A 16963-nucleotide genomic window follows, 5' to 3' on the forward strand; every position below is an offset into this window, starting at 1 on the left:
TCACTTACAGAACAGGCACAACACTGTTTGCAGCAGTAATCTCTACCTTACAGTGTGGTGATAGAAGGCTGAGTAAATAGAAAAGTGTGAGACATTGAGGTAGAGAAATTGAAGCTTCGATAGACTCCACCCCCAGATTGTTTTTTTACGCCTTCGGGTTCGGATGTGTGTTGCTGTGCTCTGGTTCGGTATCTTTTTCGAAACCCTTTGCGCTATCCTCTACGCTCAACGGTATTGTCCTTCGTGGTTTCCCATTCGACACGCATCGTGTAAATTGTGAAACCTTTGATCTGGAACTTTAAGGCGGGCCAACCAGTGCCGACCACGCCAGCAGCCAATGGAACAGTCTCCATTCAAGCCATGTCCCGGGTGTCGTGCTAAGTTTCTACGCACAAACTTGCACGAGGTCTGCAACCTCTGCTTATCCCTGGAACACAACGAGAAGGACTGTGAAGCGTGTCAATCATTTCAATTGAAGACCATTCGTGATTGTCAGGCACTACGCCGTAAGATGCAACGCGGCAGCGGTTTCATACCGGACATCATCCGCGAAGATGTAGAACTCCGTCCAGCCGCGGAAGCTGAGGAAGAAGAACTTGTCTCCGTGCCCGAAGCTGACTCGAGAATGTCACTCCGGGTCAACGTACCTTGAGTACAGATCCCCATGTGCCCACACAAACAAAATCTAAGGCTCCGGTATCACCCTTGGGCTCGGGTCGACACAGATAAAGCTTCAGATGCCCCGACCTCCAGCCCGGCTATGAAACATAAGGACAAGCCTTCAGGCTCGATCCGGCCCCATTCCGGTGCCGGACCAACACCTTCGGCTCCAAAATATAAGACAAAACATGTGCCAGGCTCTACACCCTCGCCACCCAAGACAACTTTGAGACCACAGGCCTTGGATCCAAAATCTTCCAAATTGAAAGCTTCGGACCCGAAATCCTCCAAACCAAAATCCTTGGTGCCGAAATCCTCGACACTTAAAAGTTCGGAGCCGACACCCTCTGCGCCAAAAAGTTTGGAGCCGAAACATGCCACTCCAAAAGCTTTAAACCCTAAACAGGCTAAAACTAAGCACTCCCATTCGAAGCATTCAGCGCACAAAAACTCTCAGCCCGAATCTTCCACGACGAAATCCACTCCTAAAGAAAAAGATACTCCTTCCAAGGAGCTTCTATCTGAAGTCACTGTTTTGGATCCAAAACAAAAGAGACTTAGTATTGACCCTAAAACTGGACACCTTCTGGCCACTCTTCCTAAAAAACGGAAACTGAATCTCGCAGAGGATTCTCCTGTACCACTGAAGAAAAAGGACATAGGTACTAACCCTTCTCCCCCTTACATTCCTCCCTCTCCTCCTCTTAATCCCAATTTACTGATTACACCATCAAATTCACCACCACCTCCACTTTCACCTGACACATAGGATGAAGATTATGGGGATGAGGATGAAGATCAGGATATACCACAAGACTTACCTCAGGACACCGATCCGTCGGAAGATTATAATAAGGATCCAGATCAAAATGACCCTGACCTGTATCCCTCTAGACCCTCCCCACCTGTTCACAACATTGGCTTTGCGCACCTTATCAACAGGGCTGCTCAATATCATGGGGTGGAGCTACGTACAGACCCTCTAGAAGAGGATTTCCTTGTGGAGACATTTACGCACTCACAAAGGTCTACTAATACTTTGCCAATGCTCAAGGGGTTATTAAAACACACAGACGAGGTATTCTAAGACCCAGTTAGAGCCAGAATACTCAAACCTAGATTGGAAAAAAATACAAGCCCGCTCCTACAGACCCTGCATATATAAAAGTCCAGTTGCCCTTAGACTCTCACTTGTTGTATCTAAAGCCAGCAAAAGAGCTAACTCTTAAACTACAGGCGACGCCCCTCCTCCTGATAAGGCGTCGAAACTCATTGATGCCTCAGGCAAACGAGTGGCTTCGCGAGCTGCTAACCATTGGCGTATTGCCCTGTTGGCACGCTACAATAGGGCTCACTATGATGAGTGGAAAACCTCATGCAACACTTGCCTGATGAGTATAAGACCAATGCTAACAACCTCATTCAGGAAGGTAAGCTTATCACCAGCACATCTATAGAATGTGCACTAGATGCAGCAGACGCAGCATCTCGTGCCATTAACACCAGCATACTGCTGCGTATTCACGCTTGGCTTCGAATCTCTGGATTCAAGCAAGAGGTCCAATCCTCCATACTTAATCAGCCCTTTCATACAGATCATCTTGTCAGGCCAGCAGTTGATACTTCACTAGAAAAAATGAAGAAAGACACAGAAACTGCTAAGTCCATTGGGGCCTTACAATTGCCTTCTAACAGGGGTTCCTTTCGCCGCTCCTTTTACAGGGGTGTCTCAAAAACAGTGTCATCAGAGAATCCTTCCTCCTCTTATAAAAAAAACCAATCTACCTCCTCCAGAGGTTATTTTCGAGGAGGCTAAAGAGGAAATAATAAAAAGTGACGAAACTACTTCCCCTGCCAATACCAATACATTGACTTCCTTCCACTACCCCCGATCATCCCACACCTGTCGGGGAACGTCTCACACAGTTCTTACCTGTCTGGAAATTAATCACCTCAGACAAGTGGGTAATACAAATTATCCAGTATGGTTGTAGCCTGGAACTTAACTACACTCCCCCAACTATCCTTCGAAGAGAACGTGCGATGTCACCAGTACATCTCACCCTATTAAAACGAAAGGTTCTCTCTCTATTAGAAAAACACGCGATAGAACCAGTCTCATTATATCATCAAGGGACAGGAGTGTACTCCCTATAAGTTTTGATTCCTAAAAAGGACGGCTCTCTCAGGCCCATACTGGACCTCAGACAGATAAACCTCTATATTCAATCAGACCACTTCCACATGGTCACCCTACAACAGTTGCTCCCATTGCTTCAACAAGTCGACTTTCTTTACACTGTGGATTTAAAGAACGCCTACTTCCATATCCCCATTCACGCGGCGCACAGGAAATATCTTGGTTTTGTGGTGGATGGACAACATTACCAATTCAAAGTTCTTCCGTTCTGGGTAACTACAGCACCCAGAGTCTTCACCAAGTGTCTGGCAGTAGTCGCAGCTCATTTAAGAAAACAACACATTCACGTGTTTCTTTACTTGGACGACTGGCTAATAAAAGCCAAGTCACAACACATCTGCATACACCACACTCATAAAACCGTTCAGGTGCTTCACTACTTGGGATTCACTGTGAACCTCACCAAGTCTCATCTCCAACCCTCCAACACACAAGTATACCTAGGAGGCACAATAGACACTTGCAAAGCTCTAGCATACCCCAATCCAGTCAGGATACACAATTTGAAAACCCTATTCTAACAATTTAAGCCTCAACACACATTACCAGCTCGAGGGTTCATGCAATTGATCGGAATGATGTCTTGCATTCTAATTGTTCCTTACGCAGGACTCCAAATGCGTCGCCTACAGGAATGCTTAGCACGTCAGTGGAACCAGGCTCAAGGTCAGTTAACCGATCTGGTGTTGGTAGACGGCTGCACCCATCGCTCTCTACAGTTGTGGAATACACCAAACCTTTCCAAGGAGCTGCCATTCGTCGACCCGGTTCCACAGATAGTGCTAACAGCAGACGCATCGCTCACTGGTTGGGGAGCTCATCTTCAAAAACATACCATTCTGGGAATGTGGGCACTACAACAAAAACAACTCCACATAAACCATCTGGAGCTGCTAGCAATTTTTATGGCATTGAAGGATTTTTAACTACATGCAGTAGGCAAAGCTGTCCTAGTCCGTACTGACGATATGACAGCAATGTACTACATACAAAAACAAGTGGGGACACACTTTACATCTTTCACACCAAGCTCAAAGCATATGTCTATGGGCCATACCTCAAAAGATATATCTCCTTGCGAGACATCTCCCAGGAGTAAACAATCAGATTGCAGATCTGCTCAGCCGTCAAGACAACAAATCCACGAAAGGGAACTACATCCTCAAGTACTTCTCCCATTCTTCCAGGGTTGGGGCTACCCAGAAATAGATCTGTTCGCCACACACCTCAACGCAAAATGCCTAAACTTCGTGTCCAGGTATCCACAGGCAATGCGCTATGGATGAACTGGTCAGGGAAATTTGCTTACGCTTTTCCACCTCCTGCTAATTCCATCAGTGGTTCGGAAGCTCAGGCAATATTCCCTCACAACGATCCTAGTTGATCCTACATGAGCTCGACAACATGGTTCACAGCCCTGTTGGATCAATCAGTAGATCCTCGTCAAAAGTTCTGCCCCTCCCCAAGCTTCTCACTCAGAACCATGGAGAGATAAGGCATCCAGATCCCAGTCAACTCAACCTTGCGATCTGTCACCTGAAATCTTAGTTTGACTACCTTAATCTCCCGCCAGACTGCATGATCGTCATTAAAGAGGCTAGACACCTTACCATAAGAGCATGCTATGCAGCAAAATGGAAACGATTTGTAATTTATTGTACTAACAATCAAATCAATCCTCTAGATGCTTCAACTCGAAACATAATTTGCCAACAGTTACACTTACAACGTGCTAACTGAGCATATACATCTAGACGATTACATCTTGCCGCAATAGCGGCTTATCTACAAAACAGACCACACTTTTCTTTGTTTTGTGTACCCGCTATCAAAGCCTTTATGTAAGGACTCAAAATAATCATTCCTCCTAGACTTCCACCTACTCCTGTGTGGAATCTTAATATAGTCCTTACAAGACTCATGGGAACACCATTTGAGCCTTTGCACAAATGCCAATTACAGTTTCTGACTTGGAAGGTAGCCTTCCTTATAGCCATCACATCCCTTAGAGCCATCACATCCCTTAGAAGAGTTGGTGAGCTCCAGGCACTAACCGTACAAGAACCATGTGGTTCTTAGGACTAACCCAAAATGTTTACCCAAAGTCGTTTCTGCCTTTCATCTCAACCAGTTTGTTGAGTTTTGCTGCGTGAATCTTTCTGGATTCACTATGCTGTGCATTATTCTGCCATCTAGTAGTTTGGTCCGGAATTGTCATATGAGGTTTTTTTGTTTTTTTCTCGTGGCCCAGGTGGGCATCAACATACCACCATTTGGTGCCTCTTCGTGACGTCGACGCGCTTCCTCCGGAAGCTCCCACCTTTGGTCACCATCTTCAGATTCTCTTTTTTCCACCGTTGGGTCTGGATCATCATTGAAGGAGCTCCAGAACATTGGCGAGAAGAATCCACAGAACACAGCAGGAAAATGACGAAATAAACGATACGTTACCCATGTTTTTTCCTCAACCAGACTCAGTAGATGTGAAAAGAGCGATACTTTATTACATTGAAAGAACTAAATCTTTTAGAAAAACGAAACAACTCTTTGTTGCTTTCCCCTAGGGGAGAGGGGCCCAGCCCTGTTCCTATTGGCCTAATTCTCCAATTCAAGATAGAGTATTAGTCACCCTGGGGGATAGTAGCCATTGGCTACTGGCCTCTAACCCCAGTAGCTCCCTTAAATTGAGTATTTAAGGGCTTCCCTGAACCCTGTTCCTCCGATTACCATGACCTACGAAGAAGAGCCTAAGAGCTGTGCAGCAGTGAATAAGACAACGACAATTGACTTGCCCCCCAGCCCTACCAGCCTGTCTCCTCCTCCAGCGACCCTGCTTGAAGAAACCTGTGTGTCCTGCGGCCAGCACCTCTCTAGGGACCTGATCTGACTTTTATCAAGACTCTTTTCTCCCATGGACACAGATTTGTCCTACAAAGAAACTACAAAATTCAAGGACCTCGGATCCAGGTCGATCCGCTACCTCTGCACCCGACGCCCACATCTCAAGTTCGAGGGACTCACCTATCCTGTGAAGTCTCTCCGTGATCCTGACCTCGTCTGCATCGATAGCTGACCTCACCAGGACACCACCCCACCACCCCCTCGACACCTGCAGCCTCTGTTTGAAGGGTCACCGCTACCCGAACCAGCTGAGAAAACCTGACACCAAAAGGCACCCATGCATCCTCCGCCCTGACTTTGGGGAGCCCAGCTGACGTTGCCCAGATGTCCCCCAGCTATCCAACTTGCCTGCTCAGCCGTTGGTAGCCTACATCCAACCTCCTGGACCAATCCTGCAACCTCTGTCCAAAACCAATGACCTCCATTGGAAATCATTGGGCGCCCGATGCTGATTTGCACCCTGCACCCTGTTTCCCCTGTGCCGCTGATGGTGTAGCTTTGGTGATGCTTTGAGGCCCCCTGTGCTCACCTCAACCCCCAGGAAATTTGCCCTAAGACCGCGGGTACCTTCCTGCAAACCGTGCCTCTTCGAGGTAAATCCCCCCCTCCCCCCCGGGCTCCATTGAATAACATTCGACCCATTGACCTCTGCACCCGGTCACCCCAGTGCCGCGGCTGGTCTTGAACCTTGCCCTGTGTTGTCCTAAACCCCCGAAGCCTGGTGAAGTAAGTTGAGTACTTACCTGCAAAGCGTCCAACCTTGTTTTCCTCCATAGTATTGCATTGTAGTCTTATCTATTGCATTGAACTGTGATCTCTCTGCAAAGGCATGCCACTGTATTTGGTTGACATTTACAGAAAACTTTCTTGATACTGTAAAGTATATAACTGCATTTACTAAACATAACTGCATACTTGAAAACTATTGCTGTTTTTACAAACTATGAAACTTACCTGCACTAAGTGAATCTTGGTTCTAGAAATAAAATAAAGTAACAACTTTTCTGATAGATACATCTGCCGTGTGGATTCCTCACCTTGTGAATATCCCCCTTGCGTCAGCAACGTTCGGAAATTTTCTTCGTAGTACGCCGACGTGGGCGACGTCACAGGAGCACGGCATCGCGCGCGACTCCGTCTGACGTCACCGACCCCATATCAGGCCCACGCCGGCGTGATGACGTCAGTTCCCTTTTTTCCGCGTCTTCGACGCTAACGGTTTTCGGGATCTTCTGCGATACTTAGTATCTAGCTGTTAATTATTTGTCACTGTTTCTCTTTTGCGACTTGATTCTTCACCGAAGATGTCGTCGAGGAAAACAGGCTTTAAGCAATGTAGGTCTTGTGCCCGCATGATGTCTATCACTGACCCACATAAGGATTGTTTGTGGTGTCTTGGTTCGGGTCACGACGTCAAAAACTGCAATTCCTGTTTTAAAATGAATCCAAAGGCGCTTCGGGAGCGTGAAGCTAAACTACTTTTGGCGAAAGTAAAACAGGATACTGGAAGATATTCGAGATAGACGTCACGAAGATCGAAGTCGAAGCAAAGGTCTCGATCGAAGTCGGGATCGGCGTCGAGATCCAGAGCGGGTTCGAGATCCAGAGCGGGTTCGAGATCTGGAGAGGAGTCGAGATCTGGAGAGGAGTGTCACGATCCAGAGAAAGATCTAGGTCTAGATCGAAGTCTGCTTCAGGTCACGCTTCGAGCTCCTCGAGGAGAAAGCATAAGAGGAGGAAGCACAGTTCGAAGCATCATTCGGAGAAGGAATCCTCTGACTCGAAGAAAAAGTCTCACAAACACCGTAAAGACTTTGTCTCTCCTTCGCCTGCCTTGTCAAAAGAAGGTTCTCCAACTCCGGAGCCGGATCCGGTATCCTCGCATCCTTCGGAGCATGAAGAGGTAGAAGAGGTGATTCCTCAAGATCCGGCTCCAATGGAGACTCTTGTGGACCCAGAAGGTCAGAGTGAGAATGTGTCGGAACGGCCTCCATTGGAACATCCGGTAGGTCCGTACCCTCCCTTTCCTGGTCCCGGTCAGGATCCCTCGCATTTTCTCAATGCGATGTTTGGAGTATATTCTAGGGCAATGTACCCCGCTGGAGCGCCTGTTGGTCCCATGGGTCCATTATCGTACAATCTGGGTATTCCTCAGTCGTACGCCCCAGCTCCATTTATGCCTTTCATGCCGGCGCCTCTTCAACCTTGGCTCGGTACGGCTCCACCGAGGTCTTCGACTCCGCATGCGGCTTCGCCGACTCCGGATCGACCTCGTAGTCGAGATCGAGGTACCACACCTGTTCATGATTCTCGTCCTACTGCTCCGGCTCCTCGATCGACGTCGGAACCGGCTCCGTCGGAGTCGTTACCGGATCCGTCGACTTCGATTCGATTGGAGTGGTCGAGGCGAAGAGCTCAGCGTCTTCTCGAGCAAAGAGATGATGAAAGTTCTGATGTGGAAGAAGGCGAGCTTCCTGATCATGATGATGATTTCGATGAACTTCGGGATGCTAGTGGTCTGGAACTCTCTCCCGAGTGGGGTCTACCTTCGACTTCTGATGCTCCGTCTAGGGATGTGGCACCCTATCACGTGGTTATTAGGAAGGCTGCTGATCTTCTTAACTTAAAGCTGCCCACAGTGGAATACAAGCCCAACATCCTCACTGAAGTCTTGCACTCTCCCTCTTCAATTGTTGAGCCTACACTGCCATTTACTGATGCCTTGACGGATCCAATAAAGGAGATTTGGAAGAGGCCATTATCTGCTCCTGCAGTTTCAAGAGTTATTGCGAGGCGCTATAGGGTGGCTCCTGATGACCCTGCATTTCTTTCTACACATCCATCTCCAGAAAGTCTTGTGGTACAGGCGGCTTGCTCTAATAGGGCTGCAGGCTCTTTCCCTCAAGTGCCAGCTGACAAAGAATCTAAGAAATTAGATCAGTCTGCGAAGAAGACTTTCTCTTCTGGGAGCATGGCTCTTAAGTCATCAAATGCTACTTGCCTTTTAGGTAGGTATGTGCATGCACTAATGGACTCAGTGAAGCAATTGTCATCAAAACTTTCTGAGGAGGATAGGAAGAACTTTAATGAAGTGATCTCTGACACTCAGGCTGCTGCCCGCATGGTCATTCAGAGCGGCATGGACACTGTGGATTCTGTTGCTAGAATTATGGGTTCATCTATTGCGACCAGGAGAGCCGCATGGTTAAAGTCCTCGGATTTCTCTGCGGATGTGCAGTCTACATTGCTGGACTTACCTTTTGAAGGAACTGGCCTTTTTGGTAAGAAGGCTGATGTAGCCTTGGAAAGGTTTAAGGACAGCCGTGCCACCGCAAGATCTTTGGGTCTGCAGATGAGAGGGTCTACCACTAGAAAATTCAGAGGATTCGGTAGATCTTCTTTTCGTCCCTTCAAGCAGGGCCAACAGCAACAGCAACAGCAGCAGCAGCAGAACCCTCTATATAAGTCCTATAGAGGTAGACAGAAGGGTTGTGGACGTCAAGTCTCCTCTTCCTCCACTTCCTCCAATAATGCCCAACCCCCGCCCGCATCAGCAAAGCAGCCCTAGATCCACCATTCTGGATCATGTAGGGCCAGTAGGGGGTCGGCTTACTCATTTTCTACGAGATTGGCAATCGGTTACATCAGATCTTTGGGTTCTCAATCTCGTAGAGAATGGGTATGCACTTCCTTTTCAGGAGTTCCCTCCCAATTACCCTCCTTGCCAAGGTTATTGTTCGGAGGACCACCTGCTTCTCCTGCAGGAGGAAGTCCTGGCTCTATTTCGAAAGGGTGCAATAGAGGTGGTTCCAGAGCAGGAGAGGGGTCAAGGGTGCTACTCCCGGTATTTCTTGATTCCCAAGAAGGATGGCAGGCTTCGGCCGATCCTGGATCTCAGGATTTTGAACCTCTATCTCAAACAGGAGAAGTTCAAAATGCTCACCCTTGCTCAGGTTCTTCTGGCGCTGATGGAAGAAGACTGGATGGTGTCGATCGACTTGCAGGATGCGTATTTTCACATCCCAATCCTGAAGTCGCACAGGAAGTATCTCCGTTTTACGGTGGGATCGCAGCACTACCAGTTTGCGGTCCTTCCCTTTGGACTTACTACTGCGCCTCGAGTTTTCACCAAGGTGATGGCAGTGGTGGCTGCGCATCTCAGAAGGTCAGGGATTCCTGTATTCCCTTATCTAGACGACTGGCTGATCAAAGCAGAGTCGCCGGAGAAGGTGCTCCATCATCTGCAAGAGACAACTCAGTTGTTACACAGGTTGGGTTTTTCGATAAACGTACCCAAATCTCACCTGGTGCCCTCCCAGCGCAACCTGTTCATAGGTGCGGTACTGGACACTACTGTATGTCGTGCATTCCCTCCACCTCAAAGGATTCACGACATTCAGGAGATGATTCCTTTATTCTACAATGGAGCGGTTGTTCCGGTCCTGAAGGTCCTTCGTCTGCTCGGTCTGATGGCTTCTTGCATTCTGTTGGTCAGTCATGCACGCTGGCACATGAGGGCACTCCAGTGGTGCCTCCGCAGGCAGTGGTATCAGCACAACGGAGATCTCAGGGAGTCAGTGAAGATGTCCAGAGAAGCTGCAGCGGATCTGTCTTGGTGGGGCGTGGAAGGCAATCTGTCGCAAGGAAAGCCTTTTCAACTGCCTCCATCAGTGGCCACAGTGATAACGGATGCATCCACTCTCGGGTGGGGTGCTCATCTGGGAGACCTGGAGGTCAAAGGTCTTTGGTCTCCGGAAGAAAGGTTGTTTCACATCAACCTTCTGGAATTGAGGGCGATACGTTTGGCGCTCAAGGCCTTCCTCCCTTCCCTTCGCGGTCGTTCGGTTCAAGTCCTGACGGACAACACGACTGCGATGTGGTACATCAACAAGCAGGGAGGAGTAGGGTCGCAGTGTCTCTGCAGAGAGGCTCTGCGTCTCTGGTCCTGGGTTCAGGACCATCAGATTTGTCTGGTGGCAAATCATCTGGCCGGAGTTCTGAACGTTCGTGCAGACAGTCTCAGTCGGCAGTTCTCTGCCGACCACGAGTGGAGGCTTCACCCGGAGGTTGTTCACGACATCTTTCAGATGTGGGGGACTCCTCGGGTGGATCTATTCGCCACTCGCGAGAATGCGCACTGCCTTTCATTCTGCAGTCTCCAGTATCCGATGCAAGGAGCATTGGGGGACGCGTTTCAGTTGAGTTGGGGAGATCAACTCCTTTACGCGTTTCCTCCCATACCTTTGATTCCTCGGGTTCTGAGGAAGATTCGTCAAGACCGGGCCCAAGTCATATTGGTCGCTCCGGATTGGCCAAGAAGGGTGTGGTATTCGGACCTACTCCACCTCTCCTCTCACCCGCCGCTCCGTCTCCCTCACAGGGCAGACCTCCTCTCTCAGATGGAGGGGCAGGTTTTACACCCCCACCTCCAGACATTACACCTTCATGCCTGGAGATTGAACGGGGCAACCTGAGTTCTTTTTCTCTCCCTCACGAGGTAGTGGATGTCATTCTCTCTGCCAGGCGTGACACCACTAAGTCCATTTACTCCTACAGGTGGTCAACATTTGTTTCTTGGTGCAGGGAGAGAGATATTGACCCTTTGAAGGCTCATTTGTCTAATATTTTACAATTTGCCCTTTATCTGGCGCAGCAAGGTTTGGCTGTGGCCACGGTCAAGGGGTATCTTTCAGCCTTATCGGCGTTTCTATGTTTGCCGGATCAGCCATCTCTCTTTAAATCTCCGGTGGTTTTGAGATTCTTGAGGGGTCTCATAAATATGTTCCCTCCTACTCCTTTTGTTGTTCCTCATTGGGATTTGAATCTTGTGCTGACCTTCTTAATGGGTTCTCCCTTCGAACCCTTGCACAAGTGTCCATTGAGGCTTCTCTCTTTTAAAACTATCTTCCTCGTTGCAATCACCTCGGCAAGGAGGGTAAGTGAGCTTCAAGCTCTAAGTTCCAAACCCCCTTTCCTGACCATTCATGCTGAAAGGATGGTTCTTAGGACCAGGGCTGCTTTTCTGCCTAAGGTGGTGACTCCTTTCCATCTTGGGCAGTCCATTACCCTTCCTACCTTCTTTCCTCCCCCTCACCCGTCTAAGGAGGAAGAGAGACTGCATCGCCTGGACCCTAAGAGGGCGGTGTCTTTCTATCTGGACAGGACTAAGGACTTCCGGATGGACGACCAGCTGTTTGTTGGCTTTGCTGGCTGCAAGAAGGGCAGAGCGGTGCACAAGCGCACTCTTTCCAGGTGGATAATCCTGTGCATCAAAATCTGCTACTCACTTGCGGGTAAGGACCCTCCTGAGGGTATTAGAGCTCATTCAACTAGAGCAAAGTCTGCAACATCTGCTTTGTCTAGGGGTGTACCTGTTGAGGATATTTGCAGGGCCGCGACTTGGGCCTCCCTCCACACTTTCGCGAAGCATTACTGCTTGGATACCGAGGTGAGGAGGGATGGCCACTTCGCGCGCTCTGTCCTCCAAGATTTCCTGGTGTAGCAGAGTGGACACCCTCCTCCGGGAGTGGGGACTGCTGTGGGAATCTATTCACAAGGTGAGGAATCCACACGGCAGATGTATCTATCAGAAGAACAAGTTACTTACCTTCGGTAACGCTTTTTCTGGTAGATACTATATCTGCCTGTGGATTCCTCACTGACCCACCCGCCTCCCTGTTGTCCACTCTGCTATACCTGGTCTTTCTGTATATATGGTTTATACTATTGTATTGATTTTGTTCTATATGTACTGTGTACATTGTATATTTGCATATTTGCTATCGTTGGTCCATCCGTGTGCCTCGAAGGCACGGAAAAAAGGGCGGAACTGACGTCATCACGCCGGCGTGGGCCTGATATGGGGTCGGTGACGTCAGACGGAGTCGCGCGCGATGCCGTGCTCCTGTGACGTCGCCCACGTCGGCGTACTACGAAGAAAATTTCCGAACGTTGCTGACGCAAGGGGGATATTCACAAGGTGAGGAATCCACAGGCAGATATAGTATCTACCAGAAAAAGCGTTACCGAAGGTAAGTAACTTGTTCATTTCTACAACACATTGGTCTGGATTCAGTCTTTGAGTGTTTGACATCATTTCTTGCCTGTGTTTCTACAATAAATGTTTAACAATACCATCTGATAAGCCTAACGCTCAGTCCAGCTGCCACTACATTGAGAGTAAGGTATTATCTAGTTTAACCTCTGCCATACCTTTGGTGACTCACTTGACTCTGTGCACACTATACCTCATTTTGGTATAGTACATATAGAGAGCCAGCTTCCTACAATCAATAAACATTATGCCAGAGGATAAATACCATCAACTATATCCGTTGCCGCAACTTACGCCACCGAAAACCAAAGTTTACACTGGGCTTCAGCTGCGCCCTTTAAAAGTCAAGATTCATCTGTAGCGACAATGAAACACAAGAAAACAAAGGTGCAAGCACCCATCCATCTGTTTCAGCATCCCGCATTAAGTGCCTATCTACTCTGTTTCAGCACAGCAGCTGATATGAGACCGATTCCAGTGAATTACAACATGAATGCTCTCCACGAAATCGCAACTGAAGTTGCAAATTATTGAGGACGTCCGTCCTGTTCCTCAGAGACCTAGATGAATTGTTTTTGGTTTGCAAGAAGCTGTTGAAAAATAACTTTAATTGTTACTTATGCATGACATTATTAAGTGTTTAACTGGTTCAACGCCATGGGTTTGTTCCATAGTGAGGGTGCCGAAAAAGGACTGCTGGAGCGGTACACATGTGTTGACATTGGTATATTACAACCTTTCTCTACATGTTGGTCTGTTTTGATACAAAAGCCTATGTGTTGGTGTGTCATCCGCTTGCAAACGGTTTTAAGATGTCATTTGATGTATCATACAGCCTGTCATGAATGTGTTAAATTACCACAATGGCATATTGGTTTTCAGAGGTATACAAAAAGAACGTGGTAAAGCTCCCACGCAAGTATGTCCTTTGCTTGCTGAAGCAGGATTGACTTTGAATGCAGACAAGTGTGAGTTCCACAAGACAAAGCTAAAGTTACTCTGCCATATGTTTTCTGATGGGGGTATGACACCAGATCCTGCTAAAGTACAAATGCTGATCCCACCCAAGATCTTTCTGTGGTGCTTTCATTTCTTAGCATGGCCACTTACTGTTCCAGATACCTACAAGACTTTACCACTGTATGTGCTCCGTTGGGAAACTTGACGAAAAAGAATGTTTAATTTCAATGGTCACTTGAATGTGAGAAAAGCTTTAAAAGAATGAATCTGAAAGAGACAGTTATAGATTCCTTACCTCAGAATTACCCACAGGCGTCAGAGTGGACCCAGATCGTTTTTTGTCAGCAGTACCACTGCGCTTTGAAAGGTGGCGTCAGTCGGCTCCGCGTTCGTCGTTGTCGTCGTGGTCGCCGGGATGACGTCGCGGTAGCTACTTAGACACCACCCTTGCGCGCTGACGTCAGTTCTTTCTTTTTCCGCGCCAGCCAGCGCAGATCCGGAGAGAGCGGTACCTCCAGTCACTTTTTGACTGACTTTTTGGCGACTTTTGTCGACACCGTTTTTGAGTCTTCGACTCCTGGTGCACGTCAGGGATGTCCGGTTTCAAGACTTGCGGCTCCTGCAGCCGGCTGATGTCGATGATGGATGGACACCACGTGATCATGTTTTGCCTGTAGCGCGACCACGATCCCAAGTCGTGCTCGGACTGCCGGACCATGAATCCGAAGTCTTTGCGGGAGCGGTCCCAAAAGCTTCTCGAGGCCCGTCAGTCGGCTCCGTGCTGTTCGAGGTCCTGGTTGCGTGGAAGGTAGTGGGACCAGTCATGGAGCCACTACCACCAGTCTTCTTCAAAGTCTTTGCACTTCCGCCTATACCACTTCTGTCCAGAGTGCTGAAGAAGATCAAACGCGATCAGGCCCAAGTTATTCTTGTGGCGCCGGATTGGGCGCGAAGAGTCTGGTATCCCGAGCTGCTCAACATGGCCATCGATCCTCCGAGCAAATTGCCTCTTCAGGAGGATCTTCTGTCGCTGCAGCAGGGACAGTGCTCCACCCGAACCTGTCTAGCCTCCACCTCCTAGTGTGGCGATTGAGCGGCGGCAGTTGATGTCATTTGACCTGCCTCCGGAAGTCTGCGATGTTATCTTGGCAGCCAGGCGTCCCTCCACTGTATACTCCTGCAGATGGAACAAATTTGTGGTATGGTGCACAGCAAAGGCTGTGGATCCCCTTTCCGCCCCCCTTTCTGAGGTTATCTTGTTTCTCCTTTCTTTGGCCCAGCAGGGCTCTGCTCTGGGCACTCTAATGGGCTACATCTCGGCCATTTCAGCCTTCTCTTTTCAAGTCTCCTGTTGTAAATAGTTTCCTTAAGGGCATTACTCATGTTTTTCCTCCTGTTCCCTTCGTAATGCCGCAGTGGGACTTGAACTTGGTTCTTACCTACCTCATTTGCGCTCCCTTTGAGCCGATACATAACTGTCCTCTCAGACTTCCCACTTTTAAAACGGCTTTTCTGGTGGCCATCACCTCTGCACGCAGGGTGAGTGAGCTGCAAGCTCTTTCTTCCAAGCCTCCCTTTCTGGCTGTCCATCCGGACAAGGTCGATCAGAGAACTAGATATTCCTTTCTTCCCAAGGTGGTTACTTCTTTCCACATTGGCTAAACCAACACTTTGCCCACCTTCTTTCCGCCTCCGCATCTTCAAAAGAGGAAGAAAGGCTCCACCGTCTGGATCCAAAACTTGCGCTTTCCTTCTACTTGGATCACACCAAACAATTCTGGGTGGATGACCAGCTCTTTGTTGGTTACGTGGACGCTAAGAAAGGTCGGGCCGTGCACAAATGAACCATCTCCAGGTGGGTCGTTCTGTGCATTAAAGACTGATACTCTTTGGCATAGAAGGAGCCTTCAGTAGGACTGCACGCCCATTCCACTAGGGCGACGCAGCTACGACTGCTTTGGGACAAGGAGTCCCCCTAACTGACATCTGTCAGCCAGCTACATGGGCATCGCAGCACACGTTCACCAAACACTACTGCCTAGACTGCCAAGTTCGGGGAGACCGCTTCTTTGGCTGTTCTGTTCTCCAGGACTTTCTGGTGTGAACTTGGGTTGGAGACCCACCTCCGGGGTTGGTATTTCTGAGCTATCTATTCTAAGGTAAGGAATCTATAACTGTTTCTTTCAGATGTACAAGTTACTTATCTTCGGTAACGATATATAACGATATATAAGAAACATAGGTTCATTATAGATTCCTTACCTCCCCACCCATCCTCCCGTTCAGCGAACTGACTTCTAGGGTTAAGGACTTCCTTTCAGGGCCCTAGTTTTGTGCACCTGTGGTTAGTGTCTTGCATGGCTCTGCGCTTCTGGCGTGGAAACTCCAAGGAACTCTTCAACGTCGACCATGAATTCACCAACCCACTCAGCGAAGCCACAGAAATCACCCCGTCCCAAGACCTCTGCGACAAGCTCGGACCTAATTCCACCTCAAGATCAGAACACTCTACGACAACTTCACCGACCACCCACAAGACACCTCAACCAGTCCCCGCACTTCCCAAGACACCAGCCAGCCCACCATCTCCAACTGGACACCAATCACGACTATGGACACCGCCGCAGCCATGAAAGGCATCCACTCAGGGGCTCCCACCGACCCCTGCCCCCTGCACATCTATCACAGAGCCACCAACACCCTCGCGACCCAACTGCAACACACCATCAACACCACCTTCAAAACAGACACCTTCCCAGACGACTGGAAGTGCGCCAAAGTCAGGCCCCAGCTCAAGAAGCCTACGGCTGACCCCACGACCTCAAAAGCTACCAGGCCATCTCACTTCTTCCCTTCGCAGCCAAAGTGGCAGAGAAAACAGTCAACAGGGAGCTGACACGATTCATCTAAGAGCACGCCATCCTCAACCCGTCTCAATCCCGTTTCCGAGCCAACCACAACACCGAGACTGCCCTACTCGCCAGCACAGACGTCATCCACATCCTCCTGGACCAGTCCGCAGCCCTCATTCACCTCGACCTGTCTGCAGCCTTCGACACCGTCTCTCACTAATCACCAGACTACACGACGCCAGCATACAAGGAACTGCCCTAGACTGGATCTGCTCGTTCCTCACCGGAAGAAGCCAAAGGATCAGACTACCGCCCTTCCTCTCCTCCCCCACGAAC

The 16963-nt window shown here is 48.9% G+C and overlaps 1 protein-coding gene across 1 annotated transcript in view; it reads left to right on the forward strand.

Annotated features, from left to right (window-relative positions):
• The window catches only part of RFWD3 (ring finger and WD repeat domain 3), a 243098-nt gene that overhangs the window by 213606 nt on the left and 12529 nt on the right, over positions 1–16963 (forward strand). The window lies entirely within an intron of this gene.

This window comes from Lissotriton helveticus, chromosome 12, assembly GCF_964261635.1.
Source record: "Lissotriton helveticus chromosome 12, aLisHel1.1, whole genome shotgun sequence".
Classification (NCBI taxonomy): Eukaryota; Metazoa; Chordata; class Amphibia; order Caudata; family Salamandridae; genus Lissotriton; species Lissotriton helveticus.